This window comes from Propithecus coquereli, unplaced genomic scaffold (genome assembly GCF_000956105.1).
Source record: "Propithecus coquereli isolate 6110/MARCELLA unplaced genomic scaffold, Pcoq_1.0 Scaffold69, whole genome shotgun sequence".
NCBI classification, from domain to species: domain Eukaryota; kingdom Metazoa; phylum Chordata; class Mammalia; order Primates; family Indriidae; genus Propithecus; species Propithecus coquereli.
The window spans coordinates 1,219,234-1,237,781 of NW_012152951.1; positions in this window are offsets into that span (position 1 = coordinate 1,219,234).

Consider the following 18,548-nt stretch of genomic DNA (forward strand, 5'->3'; position numbering starts at 1 on the left):
CTTGGTTAGCAGAAACTTGGTTAGCAGGTTACTAGGAAAAATAGTCCAACACCTATTTAGCAAATGGTCTGAATCCTTCTGTAACTGGATACCTCTAACTCCCTGGCTTTGTCCTTGTCTCTAAAATTACCCGCTTACCTCCTGGCCCAGCTCCAATTAGCAGCTCCTGAAGTCTACTCTAGTCCCACTATATAACCTGCCCCACCGCTTCAGGACTGGATCCGGATTTGCTGTGACCAGTACTCCCAGGACAGTGGGTGCCGCTTCTCCTCGGCACCCACCCTACTCCTTGTGGGACCATCTCTGGCTGTCACCTGAGGTGCCACAACATTGAGCTCCCTCTGGACGTAGCTTCTCCCACGTCCCATTTCATCCTGTCGTCTTCCCTCTTTTCAAAGACCTAGCCACTCTCAACAGTAATTATGACAATGCCTGTTAATATGTATTGTCTTTTATGCCTCGACACTGTGCTAAGTAACTTTATGTTTTCTCATGTGATGTCAATTAAACCTAGTGAACGTCTCACTGTATAATTCAGTAATGCCCAGGGTCACGCAGCTACTAGGTGCCAAGAGAAATCCAGGTCTGTCTACATCAATTGGTGCTTGTAACTACTGAGCAACTGCCTGCTGCAATGGGATCCCATGTGCTTATTTGTAATCTAAGCTTCTTTTTACAGTGCAGTGTGGGAGATACAAAGGACTCAGATGACTGCCCATCATAAAGGAAATCATTTGCTACATTTGGATTTTTGCATTCTCCCTAAAGCCCCGTCAAGCCCAAATATTCTCAGAAAGAAAATTTAAATAGCATAGAACTTTGAAACAAATAGAATCGTAGGCTCACCCCTTCTGTAACACGTACCACCAGTACTTATCACCAGGTACTTGAATCAATTGGGACTCCGTCTCTAAACTGTTTTCTCAGAGTTTAAATAGAATATTCAGCTGAAAAGGCAGCTCCTACAAGGCAGGGACTAGTTGTATACATCTTCTGTCTCTGTGACAATGCCAAAATTACCACAGTTCCATGAGTGAGAAAATATCAATTGTTCTGAACTTAGTCCTTTGGTTGTCTTTGACCAATGGAACAGAACAGAGAACCCAGATATAAAACCATCCTCATATTGCCATCTGATCTTTGACAAAGCAGACAAAAACATTCACTGGGGAAAGGAATCCCTGTTCAATAAATAGTGCCGGGAAAATTGGATAGCCACATGTAGAAGACTGAAACAGGACCCATACCTCTCACAAAAATCAACTCATGGTGGATGACAGACTTAAACCTAAGGCATGAAACCATAAGAATTCTGGAAGAAAATGTTGGAAAAACTCTTAGAGACATTGGCCTAGGCAAAGAATTTACGAAGACCACCCCAAAAACAATCACAGCAACAACAAAAATAAATAAATGGGGCCTAATCAAATTAAAAAGCTTCTGCACAGCCAAGGAAACTATCACTAGAGTGAATAGACAACCTACAGAATGGGAGAAAATATTCTCATGCTATACATCCAACAAAGGGCTGATAACTAGAATCTATAAAGAACTCAAGCAAATCAAAACTCAAGAAAAGAAATCAAACAACCCCATTAAAAAGTGGGCAAAGACATGAACAGAAACTTTTCAAAAGAAGACAGACTAATGGCCAACAAACATGAAAAAATGCTCAACATCTCTAATCATCAGGGAAATGCAAATCAAAACCACAATGAGATATCACTTAACTCCAGTGAGAATGGCTTTTATCAAAAAGTCCCAAAACAACAAATGTTGGCGTGGATGTGGAGAGACAGGAACACTCATACACTGCTGGTGGGACTGCAAGCTAGTACAATCTCTATGGAAAGGAGTACAAACATACCTCAAAGAACTAAAAGTAGAACTACCATTTGATCCAGCAATCCCACTACTGGCGATTTACCCAAAGGAAACACAGACATTCTATTAATATAAAAAAGACATCTACACTCAAATGTTTATAGCAGCACAATTCACAATTGCAAAGATGTGGACACAACTCAAGTGCCCATCAATACATGAGTGGATTAATAAAATGTGGTATATGTATACCGTGGAGTTTTACTGAGCCATAAGAAAAATGGTGAACTACCTCTTATATTATCCTGGATAGAGCTGGAGCCCATTCTTCTAAGTGAAGTATCACAAGAATGGAAAAACAAGCACCACATGTACTCACCATTAAATTGGTACTAATTGATCAACACTTTTGTGCATGTATGGAAGTTACATTCATCAGAGATGGGGTAGGTGGGAGGGGGGGAGGAGAAGATGGGTAAATTCACACCTAATGGGCCTGATGCATGCTCTCTGGGGGATGGGCACACCTGTAGCTCTGACTTGGGTGGCACAAAGGCAATTTATGTGATCGGAGCATTTGTACCCTGTAATATTCTGAAATAAAAAATAATTATAAAGTGATTAAAGAAACTTAAAAAATGATAAAACAAAAACTAAATTTTATGTACAACCATCAAAGTATTTTTCCTCCTATAAAAGTGATTATGTGACTACTAAAACTAAAAATACCTAACAGCACCAAAAAAAGGCAATCTTTCCAACTAAAGATAACGGATTATCTGTTATCATTGTTTCTCTATAACATAATTTGGATTTATGTGTATAATTTTGCAGTTCACTGTTTCCATTATTTACTGTATTGTGTCATTACCACTAAATATGGATCCGTTTTATTAGTCATTTCAAAAGTTCGCCTTTGATAGAAGGAAGATGAAAGATCCTGGGCTGCAAAGGTATCATCCCAGGTCCCCTATAAGCCCTGACTGCCTATCTTTGGAGTTTTGGTTAAGTGAAACCAATAAACCTCTATCTCCATGAGATTGTTTTTATTGTTTTCATCATTTTCTATTGATTTGAGCCAAATGCAAACACAGGTAGAGCTTGAGACAACAATATGCCATTTTGCTTCCTAAAGTGACATTTTCGAGCACAGAAGAGGCTGATGGAAATGGGGAGGTGGTATCAAGCGGCCTGGTGGGTGCTGAATTTCACAGCTACCACGTGAGTCACTCTGGGTGAATCACTGTGGAAATGGGTGTATTCATTCTCTCTGTCTGCATAACACATCAACACAGACGCTTAAAACAAGACACATGGATTATCCCAGCATCTGTGGATCAGAAGTCCAGGCATAGCTCAGCTGGGTCCTCTACCTGTGGGTGTGTCACCAGCTGCAATCCAGGCATCGGCCAGGGCTGGGGTTTCTTCCGAAGGCTCAACTGTGGCAGGATCCCCTTTCAGGCTCACATGGTGTTTGGCAATCATGGAGTGACACCCATCTGTTACTGGTTAGAAGGGAATTGCAGGTCCCACCACATGGAAGGGGAGGGGATACCATATGAGCATTGATACCAGGAACTGGGGATCATTGAGGGCCAAAGGTGTCAAGGGTAAAAGGGCAGAAACATATGAGTCAATGTGACAGTTAACATTCCAAAAAGCTTCTTATAAGACATTTATATCCTAACCACTCTCTAATCTTACTTGTTTTAAAGTCCTCTTGGATTAGCTACAAATATTACCAAAAGATACTTTCGATGTTTAATATTTATTCAGAATCTTAAGTGTCAGTGTAAAATACTGGGAATTTTTTCCTTTTTAATTTAGTCCTAGTTGCTTGATCCTAAAATTAAGAACTCTTTGAGACTAAAGGATATTAGATAAAGTACATAAACATCAAGCTTAGATTTTTATTCCATGAACCGAAAACATTACAGTGTCTGGAATATTTTTTGAAAAAGAAAGAAATCCTGTTTAATACTTTATTCTACTTTTAAGATTAAGACTTTGGTATCAATGGACAGAGGTATCAAAATTATGTTACTCGTGCTAACATTTCTATCTTTTATATGGCCCTTAATGACACTTTCTAAAAAAAATTGAATTCAGTTATTGCCAAGAAAAAGTGATTTGATGTTATTGGTCTTGATTAAGCTAATGACACTGACCAGCATTCTACCAAATTATTCAATGCTTATTGTTCAATGGATTTTAGTCTCAGTATAAAAAGGGATTTCTAACATTTGTGCAATATTAGGCACAGCATTTAATAAGTTATTTTTAAGAATTTATGTGTATTTTTAGGCATTTATATCAAAACTATGTAATATATATTCATGGCAAAAATATTAGATATTAATAATGTATTAGTAGTGGTTCACTAATGGTAGGAATATATATAGGTGATGTTTTTTCCTTTTGTTTTGTCCACTTCCCACATTTCCTATAAGAAACGTACAATTTTATACAGCCAGAAAAAAAAAAACCCAAAACATTGTTTTAGCCTGTTTTGTGCTGCTGTAACGGAATACCACGGACTGGATAACTTAGAAACAATAGAAGTTTATCTGACTCACAGTTCTGGAGGCTGAAACGTCCACGGTCAAGGGACTGCATCTGGCGAGGGCCTTCTTGCTGTGTCGTAACATGGCAGAAGGCGTCACATGTAGAGACTGTTTGAGAGCAAGAGAGGGTCGAACTTGCTTTTATAACAAACCTACACCCGTGATAGTGACATTAACCCATTCGTGAGGGCAGGGTCCTCGTGAACTAACCACCTATCAAATGTTCCTCCTCTCAATGCTGTTGCATCATGGATTAAGTTTCCAACACATAAGCACCCGGGGACACGGTCAAACCACAGCAATCATTTCTAACAGAGAGGATCGGACTAACTCTATGGTGTTTCTGTTTAATTTGTTTTTGGCGTCAAAACTTCTTTAAAATGATTCTTAGGGGGAACTCTTATAAGCCTGAAAAGAGCAAGTATTGTGTTTTAGAAAGTATTGGTTATTGTTTGTGAAACTCCATCCCAGCTAAGGGTCCTTTGGAACACAATTTTAAAACCGCGAGGCCAAATGGTTTCTAAAGTTCCTTAAAGCAGGATGTGGTGACAGGAGTCAGACAGACGTGGAGAGAAGAATCCTGGTTCAAAGCAGGACCTCAGGGATTTCTGAGTCTTATACTCTTCATTTTTAAAATGAGGAAACGCCCTGTCCTTATGACATCTTGGCACCTGGCACATGAAGCAGCTCAGTAAATGGGACTATTATTACACTACAGTTTTTACTCAAGCTCTACAGCGGCATTCTAAAGCAAAAAAATGAAAATAAAAAAACCCTCTCTCTGGCTCTTTCTCCAAGCTACTTCCCTTTGCTTCTGCCACACTGAGCTTCTGCAGGTTCTGATATTCATGCTATTCTCTAGGCTGTAGTGGCCCCCTCTCCCCTCTGCTGCCAAACCTATAGGTTTTATTTCAAGACCCAGCTCAAATACTGCTTCCTTTTAGAGCCTTCTGTGACTGCCCTGCAGTGATCAAGCTGGGGTAGAATCCCCATCGTCTGCTGCTCTGTGATACTGTTTTCATCCTTCTTGTCCCATGGTGTGGTAATGTATATGTTCACAATGTCATCCATCAATGGGGCACAGGTCTTAATCATTTTTCTATCCCTAGCCCTGTCTTTGATAGGTAGTGAGCACTCACGAATGGGAAACAGTGACCACTGGTGGTCAACTGCAGTGTAGCCACTTAGCTCCATCAGACACGGACAACCACCGGTGTTTTAAAAAAGGAGCAGGAGCAAGTCAACTTTTTTGACATTTAATCTACTGTTAAATGTAGAATCAGAGGATGTCTATGAATGAATGAATTCCCACTGTTAGGGGAAGGGCAGGAACCTGCAATGGAGGACGCCAACATGACAAAAGATAAAAGGCCTCCTCAGGCCTTGCTTGTAAGGAAAGTAAGAATATTGAGAAAGGTGAGGGCAACCACATCTCTCAGCATGTGAAGTTAAATCTGGAATTCACACGGGGGGGTTCCAATTTCTGTAAGCATCGTGCTGGCACACTCTAGAATGCCTCTTGGGTATGGGAATGTTCACAATATACTAATTAATGGTTTTTTTCCCTCCATTTTCTTCATCAAATCGGCCCTGTTCAATGAAGTGGAGACTCAGATAGGGTTTTCCCCCATGTAGTTCTTTAATTCTAAGCTCTTCGCAGATACAGGTTTGTTTTACAAACCACTCATTCTACAATTACTTTAGAAAATGTCTTTTTAGATCCTTATATTATTCGGGGCTCTCTCCAGGGAAACAGAGCTAATAGGAGATACAGATACACATACAGATATGAAGATATTATGAGTAATTGGCCGATGAAACAGTGATGGCTGAGAAGTCCCCGATCTGTCGTGTGCGAGCTGGAGACCCAGGAGAGGAATGGAATTCAATCCAAGTCCAAAGACCAGCAGAGTCAATGGTGTAAATCCCATTCCAAGAGCAGGAGACCTAACTCAAGCAGGCAGAAAGAAAAAGGGGCAAATTCTTCCTTCCTCTGCCTTTTATTCTAGTTAGGTCCTCAATAATTTGGACACCACCCACCCACACCAGGGAGGGTAACCTACTTTACCAAGTCCACCAATTCAAACACGAATCTTATCCAAAAATGCCCTCATAGACACACCCAGAAATAATGCTTAATCTGGGCACCCCACAGCCCAGTCAAGTTGACACATAGAATCAACTATCACAAACGCCAAATGGCTACAGGGGAGGCATTCTACTGAAAATATCAGAACTAGACTCAGGAGAGGGCTTCATTTTGAGATTTCTAAGGGTCAATAAAAGATTTTCAAAGAGACCTAAAAATGTAGAGTTTAGTGATTTTTTTTTCCACCTAGATCATGAATCTGGATGTGGAATCACCAACTGATGGATACCTTATCTGCTTTCATTCCTAGTTAAGGTGTGTTCGGATGCAACTGTCAAGCAGCTAGGTAAAATAAGTCATGCAAAAGAACACAGGATGTTTTTAAAGGATCCAGAGCTGTCTCATGGGATCTAAGTTCAAATTCCAAGAGACGTCGAGTCCAAGCTGGCCAGTCTATAGACGGCATGATAGAGTCATGGTTAGGTACACAAAATCCCGACAAACTTAGATTGAAAGCCTGGCTCTACCATGTACTAGTTGCATAAACTTAGGCAGAACATAAAGACCCAGTTTCTTATCTGTAAAACAGTATCTCATGAGTTACTATCAAAATGAGATCAGCATTGAGCACACTTTCTTTCACGTATCACTTAATATATTTTTTTTTAAAAAGCTCTTCTCCAGGACCTATCAGCAGGCACTCTCATAGTTTTCTCTCCCAGCCTGATGTCGTCCTCCACAGACGGGGGCAGGGAAGAGGCTGGTAGCTTCGACCATTCCCCTGCACACTTTGTTATCTTCTAGATGACTCAACCCTGTGTAAAATGGGAAGCACTGAGAAATGAAACCTCCCCTCCCAGCATCTCTCTAGGCTTTAGAGTGAGAAACAACTTTATACAAGGCTGTGTGTGCGAGTCTGGCAGCAGGAGATGACTTGCAATCATTTATATGTTTTTATTTTCAAGACATCAGGAACTTCAATTAAAAAAAAAAATAACCAGGGCATTGCTGAAGTCCAATGTCCATTCCTCTCCTCTTCCAGGGAAAATTCAACAGCACCCACACCACAGCTTGGCTCAGCAAATTTAGGAAGAAAACCAAAAGCAAAAATGAATGGATGCAACCACCTCACACCCATTAGTATGCTTATTATTTTAAAAAAAATTTCTTAAATAACAAGTGTTGACAAGGATGTAGAGAAATCGGAGCACTTATGTGCTATTGATGGGAATGTAAAATAGTGGCCACTACAGAAAACAGCATGACATTTCCTCGAGAAATTAAAAATAAGATTACTATATGGTCCATAAGGTCCGGCAATTCTATTTCTGGCCATATACCCAAAATAATTGAAAGCAGGATCTTGTAGAAATATTTGTATACTATTGTTCATAGCAGCATTGTTCACAATAGCCAAAAGTCGCAGGCGACCCAACATCCATCGATGGACGAAATGTTAAATAAAATGTGGTATATACATACAACAGAATATTATCAGCCTTAAAAAGGAAGGAAATTCTGATATGCTACAATGTGGATGGGCCTTGAGGACATTATACTCTGTGAAATAAGCCAGGTATGAGAGGGCAAGTACTGTATGGTTCCATTTATATGAGGTCCCCAGAGTAGTCAAACTCAGAGACAAAAAGCAGAATGGTGGCGGCCAGGGGCTGGAGGGAGGAAGAATGAGGGGTGTTTGTTTAATGAGTACAGAGTTTCAGATTTGCAAGATGGAAAGAGGTCTGGAGATTGGCAACACGACAATGTGAATATGCTTACTACTGGACTGTATGCTTAAAATTATTATGGTAAATTTTATGTCTATCTTGCCAAAAATACAAAACATGAATGGATGCATGGATTCAAAGCAGCTTGGCTGAGGGGAGGTGAAGGTAACCACCAGCTTCCTTACCTTTTCCTGCTGGTAACTGCTCACTGCCCTTGTCTGTGTAGCAAGGCCTCATCTCTTCCCCATTACAGGAGCTGTATGCATACAGAAAAGAGGAAGACAGTTGTCTAAACCAGTGTTTCTTGACCATGGGCTGCCATTGGAAGAGGCTGGGTGCTTTATAAAAATACGATATCCAGACCCCACCTCCAGAGATTTAATTACATTGGGGCAAGGCCTAGACATTGATATTCTTAAAAAAAAACCCAAATGGTTTCACAGAATGGGATCCCAGAGAAAGTCTCTTCTCCTACTTAGGCTTTGGGTTCTCCCTCCTACCGTGTCCCAGAGAGGCCATGATGATTACAGCCTCTCACCCTGGTCCTTACACTTTCCCTCTTCCCTAGCACCTTTTCTGTCCTCAGCTATACCAAAGTCTTTCGCTCAAGCTACCTCTGCTTGGTCTCTCTTCTCCTTCAAACTTCTGCAAACCTTCCTTGCCAAGGTCACTGATGACTTCTGCCATGCTAGATCCAATAGACAGCTTTCAACCCATCTTACCTGACCTCTCCCCTCCCCTCCTTCCCAAGTGTGCTCTTTCCTTGGCTGTCAGTCATTTTTCACTTTGTTAGTCTTTTCCGTGAGTTCCTAGGGGTTGATGGCAGCCACCGAAGTCCCTTTGGTAGGCTGATAATTTTAGAATTGTTGAAGCAGTGACTATAGATAGCTCTTTCCACCAAGGACAGACTCATGGTCCTTGGACTTTTCAATTTTTATCTCAGTCTATGTGAGATTTATTGGCAGGGATGCCCTCTTGGCAAAATCGTTCTGTTTCTTATGAAGTAGCGAGTATTTTGCAAGCAGTTCTTTGATATCCTGAGGCTTGGCACTGTGGAACGCGCCTGGTTGAAGACGATCCAAGAGAACACAGTGGCTTGGATGAGCTCAGAATCAACTTTAGGAAAGGGTTACCTGATCCTGCCTGGCCTCCCCACGCCTTCTCCCTGTCCCCCTCTGCCCACATGGAAACCCCAGAGATTTTGCTGCCCTTCAAGGAAGAGAACTGGCTTGTAAACAAGAACAAGCAGCAGCCAAACAAGCCCAATGACTACGCACATCTTGAGGGGGAGCTCAGAGGAAAACTGTGGCTTCGGAAATACCAGTTGGCTGAGACACCTCAGAAATGGTGCCAGCTTCTTTCTTCTTGGCAGTGGAATTCAAGTCAGCTGCTCAGGCTAAGATCCCAGACTGGTTCTGCTTCCTTCTTCATGCTCTGCAAGCTTGGCCTGAGTGTCTACACTGGCTGGGGTATGACTCTGTGGATAGTAAAAGCAGGAGTCCCAATACCTGCTTTCTGATGCACATATCACAGCTGCTGGGGACCAGTGGCAGGTGTATCCAGCCAGGGCGCAATCCACATAGGAAAGTGGCTCACAGCAGAGGTACTGGGCTGGCAGGGCACAAGCAACATGGGAACACCCTCTTCTGACAAAAGTATTTCTAACATAATCCATCTCTAGTTACAGCCTACTCACATGGCATCAAGGGCCCAGAGAGAAGCCTGGCATGGCCAGCTAAAAATCAGAGATTTTTATTACGAGACCCAAGATCAATAACACAAAAAGCTTAGAGACTGCAGAGGGTTAGCTTTTATCTCTTAGCTCAGACCTTCACAGAAAGAGTCAAACCTCACATAGACCATCATACTCAGAGAAGCGCATGCCTGAAGACTATCAGTTCCACCCCGTCCCTTTTTCCTTGCTGGAAACTTGAAGTACCCCTCCCCTGTCCCCACCAGCTCAAGAGCCAAAGCCTCTGAGGTCTGGAATTAACGTCTAGGGTGGTGCATGGCAGTCAACGAAACACTTTAGAATTGCATGCAGTCCCTTTGGATTACATGCCATTGTGCCTATTATGATTTCCCTATAATCTTTATAGCCAAGGGTTACTCTGACTTTCATAAAATTGGAAAATAAGACACAGAACCCCCTTCAAAATGTTGCAGTTTTTCCTCAAAGGAGCTGATGTGTTTTCTTCCACCCTCTCAGAGAATAAGCTGCATTATCAAGTTATGATGATCACAAGCGTCAGAAGGTTTCCATTTACTTCCTTGTAGAAGATGAGCAAACCCAGGCCCAAGGAGACTGGCACCTTGAGATGGGCATCTTCATTGGCCACACAGTTTACTGTTACCACTCCCAGTCTGGAAGGGTGGCTCTTTACGAAGATCTAGGGTTCTGTCCATAGTGCCTGGCCTGTAACGTCTGACTCTTGGAGTTCATATTCTAAGACTGGATCAGAGACAGATGTTCACTCACACATACTCATTCGTGGTGATCACGAGGGTGATGTGAGAATAGATAGCATTGGAAGAGAGGAGTTCAGGGAAAAGGTGCACAAGTGGATTTTAGCATCTGTGATTTTTGGTTAATTAACAAAGAAAGGAGAAGCTGCAGCTTTAGCTAACTCCCAAGCTCATGGGCTACACTGCTCTTATCTCACGGATTATGTGAGATTTCTAATGGCTCTGGGAAAATGCTTTTTCAGTGCAAAAGGCTTCCAAAACAGAGAGCTCACCAAAGCGATAGTCTGATGCCTCAAAATCTCCTGGGATGTTAATTGAAATGCAGATTCTCGGACTCCACTCTCAGGTCTACTTAGCGTGAATCACAAGTATGGACCCAGAGGAATCTGAGTTTTTAATAAGCACTTTATGAGACCCTTATGCACAGCAATGTTTGAGAACTTCTGCTAAGACTCTCAATCAGGGACATGCCCAGAGAATCTTCAACATTCTTGCTCTTAGAAAGTTAGCAGAAAAAAGAGCATGATAGTCTTGCAGGGTTCTTTAAAACTCTGAGGGAACTGTGTATACACAAGCTTATAATCAGATCCATAAGGAGAAAGCTGTGACAGGGAAAGGTTTCCACTCATCCCACAGAGCTGGTTGAACAAGGTCAGTAATCGCTGCCAAAACCTATTCTTGCAGAGCTGCCCTGAATAACGTTAATATTTTAAAGCCCCACTATACAGTCTAGCTCAAGCCAATTCACAGAGCCTTTCCAACGTCAGTGTCACTTTCTTTTAAAGGAGCTGCCTGTCAGGGGGTACTTCTGAATAAAAAAAAAACATTTACAGAAAACTAAAGAAATGCTAACACCAAAATGCGGGTTTCTGGTATGCCATTGAGCTGCTGGGGTGAAACCGCCAGTTGAAGCAGTCTCCTGATAAATGCGTATGTTAGCATCTATTGAGGCTTGAAGAAAAATGATGTTTTAAGGAAATTTTCTTATTTGATATTTAGGTACAATATGGATTCCCTAAGAAAAACCAGAAGCATGAAAAGGCAAATTATAATGTGACAATTTTCGGCCACATCCCATTTGGTTAAAAAAATAAAGTTATATGATGGGTAGACATTCTACACCAGGAAACTCACCAACCCCTCTCCCATAATTGTGACGTGAGAGATGACTATATCCATGGTCAAGAATTTTGACCTAATAGAGAATCCCAAGATGGGTTAAAAGGAAGAAGCAGAGACAAAATGAATGTAAGTAGAGGGTTTATTTGGGAGAAGCTTGAGGATTGCAAGCTAGGAGCATAGATTCAAATTGCCCTAAACATACACCAGATTAGCAGCAGTTATGAGTGGATTTTTAAAGGCAAAAAAGCAGGGAGTGGGCTGATACCAAGGTGTTTGTCAGGAATTCTCCTTGGCTTACGGAAATAACATTGATTAGTGATTGGCTACACATGGTTAAGCTATAGGGCATGGGCTACAGTAGCCTATGTAGCATTCTTAGGTTAACTCATAGCTACTTACGGCAACAGCAGGCAGTTTCAAGAGATAAATACGTAACTTAAAGCAGGGAGTAGGATATAATTGCTGTCTCATTTTCACACCTTTCTGGGCCTGATCATTTGAAAGGGTTCTCATTCCTCATACGACAGTTCTTTTCTTTCCTCCGGAGTAACTATCTCCAAGCTAGTACTACTTAACATTATTTCTTCATGTCTTAATCCATTTGTGCTACTATAACAGAAGTCCACAGACTGAGTAATTTACAAAGAACAGTAATTTGTTTTCTCACCGTTCTGTAGGCTGGGAAGTCTAAGACCAAGGCACCAGCATCTGATGAGGGTCCTCCCGCTACAGTCTTTGGAGGGGAGGAACGCCGCATCCTCACGCGGTGGGAGGGCAAGAGAACTACACGCCAGTGAAGCCTCTTTTACAAGTTCCTTAATCTCATTCACAAGGGAGGAGCCCTCACGACCTAATCACCTCTCAAAAGCTCCACATGTCAATATTGGCACCTTAACCATTAAGTTTCAACACCTGAGTTTTGGAAGGGCCACCTTCAAACGATAGCACATCATTACCTAGTTCATAGAATAACCTGGAGTTTTTGCGTGTTTGTTCTGTTCTGTTAATTAAGGCAATGCCTGAGTCCCACTCCCAGATCCTGGCTTAACGGGTCGGAGTGAGGCCCAGGTGATTACAATGTGCATCAGTGTTGAGAACATTCATTTGCAGTCAGTAAAATAGGTTTTCTGTACATTATCAGCAGAGAATAAATTCTAATATAGGTGCTTTATGTTCTTAGTAATACAAAGGTTTCCAAATTGAGATAGGATTTTCTACCTCCAGTTTCGTTATGGAGAAAAGCCAATCGTTCCGTGCATCCTGTAGTTATGTGACCTACGCCTCCAGGGTTCTCTGTGCCTAATTGTTCATGAGTCTACTGGAGTAACTTTATGGCTTCAAGTTTGAGTATCTGAGTATAAAGGAATACTATTTCTGGCCTCTTTTAAATTAGGACAAATCACACACATGCACCTTTGATTGCAGAGTGAGCCATGTCATCTCTTTGGTTGGGTGACACGGGGAGAGTCTGATACCACATCAGGGGGTTCTCAATGCAGATCAGATGGAAAGGGGACGAAGAGAAGAAAGCCTCCACCATGATTTGAGCGTGTGATCCTGAAGCCCCATTCCTTCCCAGCTCCCACGTTCATCTCACGTTATGCCCCATGTACACCAGCTGCTTCTCATCCCAATGGCTTTGCTCAAGTTTTCCATTTGTCTAGTGTCCACTCCTGCCTTGTCCCTTCCCTCAAGATACTTTCTACTCATCTTTAAGATGCTGCTCTGGACTCCACTCACGTGCACCTCTCTCAGGAGCTGTTCTTGGCATTCAGAACAACTCTATGGTGAAACTAACAAAGCTTAAGTTTCAGGGCGGCTTCCTTTCATGGGTCTTTCCAAGGCCCTGGGAAGGGCCTGAGCAGGGTTTTCACATGATCATGCATTTAATATAAAATTTGGAGATGATATTTTAACCATAATTGTTTTAGATTCTCCATTTCTTCTACCCCTCCATCACACTTCCTTGTGTGTCAGGTGGTGTTGGAGGGATGATGAGCATTTTGGGGAATTGGGATAAAGGAATGTTGGGTTTGGAATACATCTAGTTTGGATTTTAGTGGCATGATATACTTGTGTGGTTGTCAATCTAGGAATGGTGTATCAGGGCTCAACCAAAGAAATTGAACCAGTAGGAAACATTAAAATAAATAGTTAGACTGATACATACATACATATGCCCATGCAGAGTCATATTACAAGAAATTGGCTTGTGCATTTGTGTCAGACTGGCTAAGCAAGTCCAAATTCCATAAGATAGGCCACCAATGGGGAAGACCAGCAGCAAACTAGAACTTCATGGGCCAACGCTGTGGTCCACCGGCCGGAGTCTCACCTCCCCCCTCATCTCATCTCATCAATCCTTCTCCCCACCCAGGAAATGCCTAAGCCCAATTTTTAAGGCCGTTCACCTTATTAAGTCAGAACCACTCAGGATAATTTCTTCAACTTAAAGTCAATTGACCAGGGACTTTAATTATTTCTGCAACATCCCTTCACAGAGCGTCTGGATTTACGCTGAGTGAGTAACTGAGTAACTGAGCTCTGCCATCAACAAGCCACCTCCAAATGGCTTCTAGTGATATAGCTGTCATCCTCTATGCAAATTACCCAAGCTTAGCTGGAGGGTTGAGGCCAGATTTTATAGAGTGCTATTAGTGTATCCTAAGGTACCCAGGACCAAAGCATGTGGGAATTGAAGGAGAAACAAAGTTTAAAATATGTAAAACATAAAGCTAGTCTATAGACATTCTTTCAATCACCAGCGTATAAAAAACTAAGTAGAAATTTCAATTATCATCAATGCCTAGTCAAAATGGAAGGTCTAAGTAACAAAATGGAAGGCATATGATCATCTATAATAGACAATTATTTTAAAATGCACATTTTTCTTTTTTTTCTGTGTTGATGGGAATGTGGTATTGGAGGTTTATCAAATACTCCACTTTGTAACTTGGAAAAACATCTTTGGAACATTTCAATTAAAACAATTGAGGAATTCTTCTATAAATACTGGAAGACTGCAGATTTGGATATGTAGAAAGTATATCTTATTTTGTCATTTTAAAATTTATTGAAGAAGTAGGAGAAAATGCAAATATGATTAATGGGAATGTGAAACAAAGCAAAATATTAGCCGTGAAACCAATAGAAATTATTCTGAGGTCAAGAAGGAAATAGTAACAAGAGAGTTTTCAGATCATACCCAAAACAATAATTTATAATGAGGAAGAGATAAATTTCAAACTGAAACAGTGAAGAGATTCTTAAATTATATGGTAATTTAGTTAATGAAAAGAAGCAAGTCATATGAACATATAGGGAAAAGATCTACATTTTTAGCAGATTTGACACAAAATAATAACCTTACCAAAAACTCACAATACGCTGTTATAAAAATATCAATAAACTGATTAATGGGCATTGTGAGACAAAATAATAAACATAAGAAACCATGTTCGTAGCCAGCCATGGTGGCTCACACCTGTAATCCCAGCACTTTGGGAGGACAAGGCAGGAGGATCACTGGAGGCCAGGAGTTCAAGACCAGCCTGGGCAACATAGCAAGACCCTGTCTCTACAAAAAAAAATTAACTTTAAAAAAATTTTTTTAAAAAATCATCCAAAAACTAAAGCAACAGAGACACCAAATGACCATCCTCCAGTTAGCTGTCTAACAGATTTCACATACAGAGCCTACATTTACAAGGTTCTCCCTAGATGGAAGGGGTTTACCAATGGAATTTACTACTAAAATGGCCAAAAAATAAAATTCTCCAACATTAAGACATGCCAGATTTTCTGAGACTCCAGCCAGCTACATATTATGGCCCATTCTTATATACATTTTTCAACTAATAGACAAGTTATGTCAAAAAACATTTAAAGCTCAAATGTCAACTTATAACTATAGAGTTAAAATATAAAGCCAAGCTATTTTTTTCTGCCTACCTTAAATCTGCTGACTTTCCTACTAGTATTAAAATAAAACTTACCATTTATAATATTACTTATTCAAGGCTACTTAGAGATTTTATTTTTCTTATTCTAACTAAAATACAAACATTAAAAATTTAACCCTAAACTCATTTAAAACTATAAAAGGATAAAAGAACTTTTTTTAAAAAAAATCAAACTGCCATAAAAATTGCGTTACCCAAAATTTTGGTCTACAATCTTCATTAGATTACCCATCAGAACAAATAAAATTTAGCCATGCAAACAGTTCTCAGTTTTGTCAAAAATGTAATTTGGACCCAACCATCTTTTATAAACTAGTAAGTTTATTTTACTATCTTATGACTTAAATTCTAAAATAAAAGCTGTAAGAAAGATTCAATTGTTTCTGTTTCCCTGGAGAACCCTGATAAATGAAAACAAGGCAAAAAGAAGTCTTATAGAAGTGTGTTATGGACTGAACTGTGTCCTCCCAAAATTTGTATGTTAACCCACATTAATTCATAATTGTGGCTGTTTATCGAGATACGGTCTTTGAAGAGGTGGTCAAGTTAAAATGAGGCAGGTAGGGTGCCCCTCCTTGTCAAAGATTAGGACACAGTGAGTGAAGACACCAGGGACACACAGAGCAGTACCCGTGTGAAGAGGCAGCAAGAAGGCGGCTGTCTGCAAGCCAAAGAGAAGAGGCCTCAGAGAAACCCGCCCTGCTAGCACCTTGATCTTGGACTTCCAGCCTTCAGAACTGCGAGAAAATAAATTTCTCTCGTATAAGCTACCCATCTGTGGCATCAAGTTATGGCAGCCTGAGCAAACTAATAGGAAGTACATCAGGAAGTTAATTACTAAAAATATGTAATTGTCCTCAATTTGTGATTTTTTTTTTTTTTTTTGAAGAGACAAAGCCTCTCTCTGTCACCCAGGCTGGAGCACAGTGGCACAATGGCATGATCATAGCTCACTGCAGCCTCGAACGTCTGGGATCAAGAGATCCTCCAGCCTCAGCCTCCCAAGGAGCTGGGACCATAGGCGTGTGCTACCATGCCTGGCTAATTTTTTCTTTTTTTTGTAGAGATGAGATCTTGCTATGTTGCTCAGGCTGGTCTCAAACTCCTGGCCTGAAATGATCCTCCCATCTCGGCCTCCCAAAGTGCTGGGATTACAAGCATGAGCCACCTGACCCAGCCTAATATTCTTTTTCTTAAAGAGGGCCCCCAAAAATATAATGTCACTTCCCACACGACCTGGTTCTGCCCCTGCTGACAGCCCTGTCTCTCTCTCACTGCTCCATTAACACCTTAAACACATTCTACCAGTGTGTCCACCACCTGGTTGTAAAATGATCTGCTTGCGCATCCGGACAGCTACTAGACTGTGCTCTCCTTGTGGACAGGCCCTGCTTCTTACTGATATCTGAATCTACAGGGGCCAGCTCAGTGCCTGGCACATACAGTAGATGAAAAAATGGATAAAGGTACAAATGAAAGCATTAAGTGAATACTCAAAAAGGATGTATCGAGTGTCTGCCAGCCTCTGCAGACAGCCCCTTTATTTTTAGAGTTCAAGTTACAGATTATTAACATTGTTTGCATTCGACTTGGAAAAAATATCCCTAAGAATCTTCCAGCTACTGAATTCTGATCAAAACCTGAAGCAAGTGTAAAGCCAATCAGGAGAGCAACAATACTGAAACATTTAGTTCCCAATGAGAATTTCTGTTTAAAAAAAAAAAAATTAAATAAACTACAACAACCAAACCCGAAATGAAATGAATCAAACAAGACAAAACCTCCTCTTTTCTACCCATACCTTCCCCCCCAAAATAAACCCTTGATATTTCAGTATTGTGTTTGCATAGGTTTGTAGAGACACATACACGACTTATCTCTTTGATTACATGTTGGGGTGCATAATGTGAGAGGGTGAAATACAATACCCAGCAACCCTGTCAAACACAGACTGTTTCCCGAAATGCTAAGACATTCGAGTCTGAGATCAATGTTGTTTGACGTCCAAAATATTTTCTGCAAAAAGGCAACTCCGAATTAGAATGAAAGAGACTTGTGTAAGGAATTTGGAAACCATGCTCACTCCTGTATTTCTTCTCAAATTCTCTCTTGCCTCTTGTGGAAAAATTATTAATATGCGTGTGCATGTGTGTGTATGTGTATGTGTGTGTGTGTATATGTGGAAAAGTTGTAATTCATCACACACTGCTTTGACACTGCAGCCACTGTTTCCATTGGAACTTCTGCAAATGGAACACGCTTTGTTCTTGCCAGGAAAACGAAAAGCAATTCGTTTTCTATTATTTGAGGTGCAGAAGGGAGTTGTTTGTGCTTGGCAGCCTTTCCCACAATTGTCCACTTCTCACTTTCTATTTCCTTCTAAGCTGACGTATTGGACACTCCATCCTACCCCTTATCCAATATGCTGATTCTTAGTCTTTTTTGAATGATGGACTTTCTTGAAAATACAGCTATTTTCTTCCCAGAGAAAAAGGTACAAACACAAATAAACACAACATTTTGCATGCAATTTGGAGTCCTTCAAAGACCCCTTAATGTCACCCAGAGAGTCCTGGCCAGTGGCCCTGGGTAAAGAACTCCTGCCTATGGCAACCCCACAAGACAGTAAAAAGATGGGCTGGCAGTGCAAGGTGGTACCTGTGTAAGATATAAAAGCTCCAAAACATTTCATAATGCACCTAAAGATTTATGTAAGGCAACATTTTTAAGCAAAAAGGAATCGTTAAAAGGAGGAAAGGATATTTAGAGTTCTAATTCCCAATGTTAGTGCCTT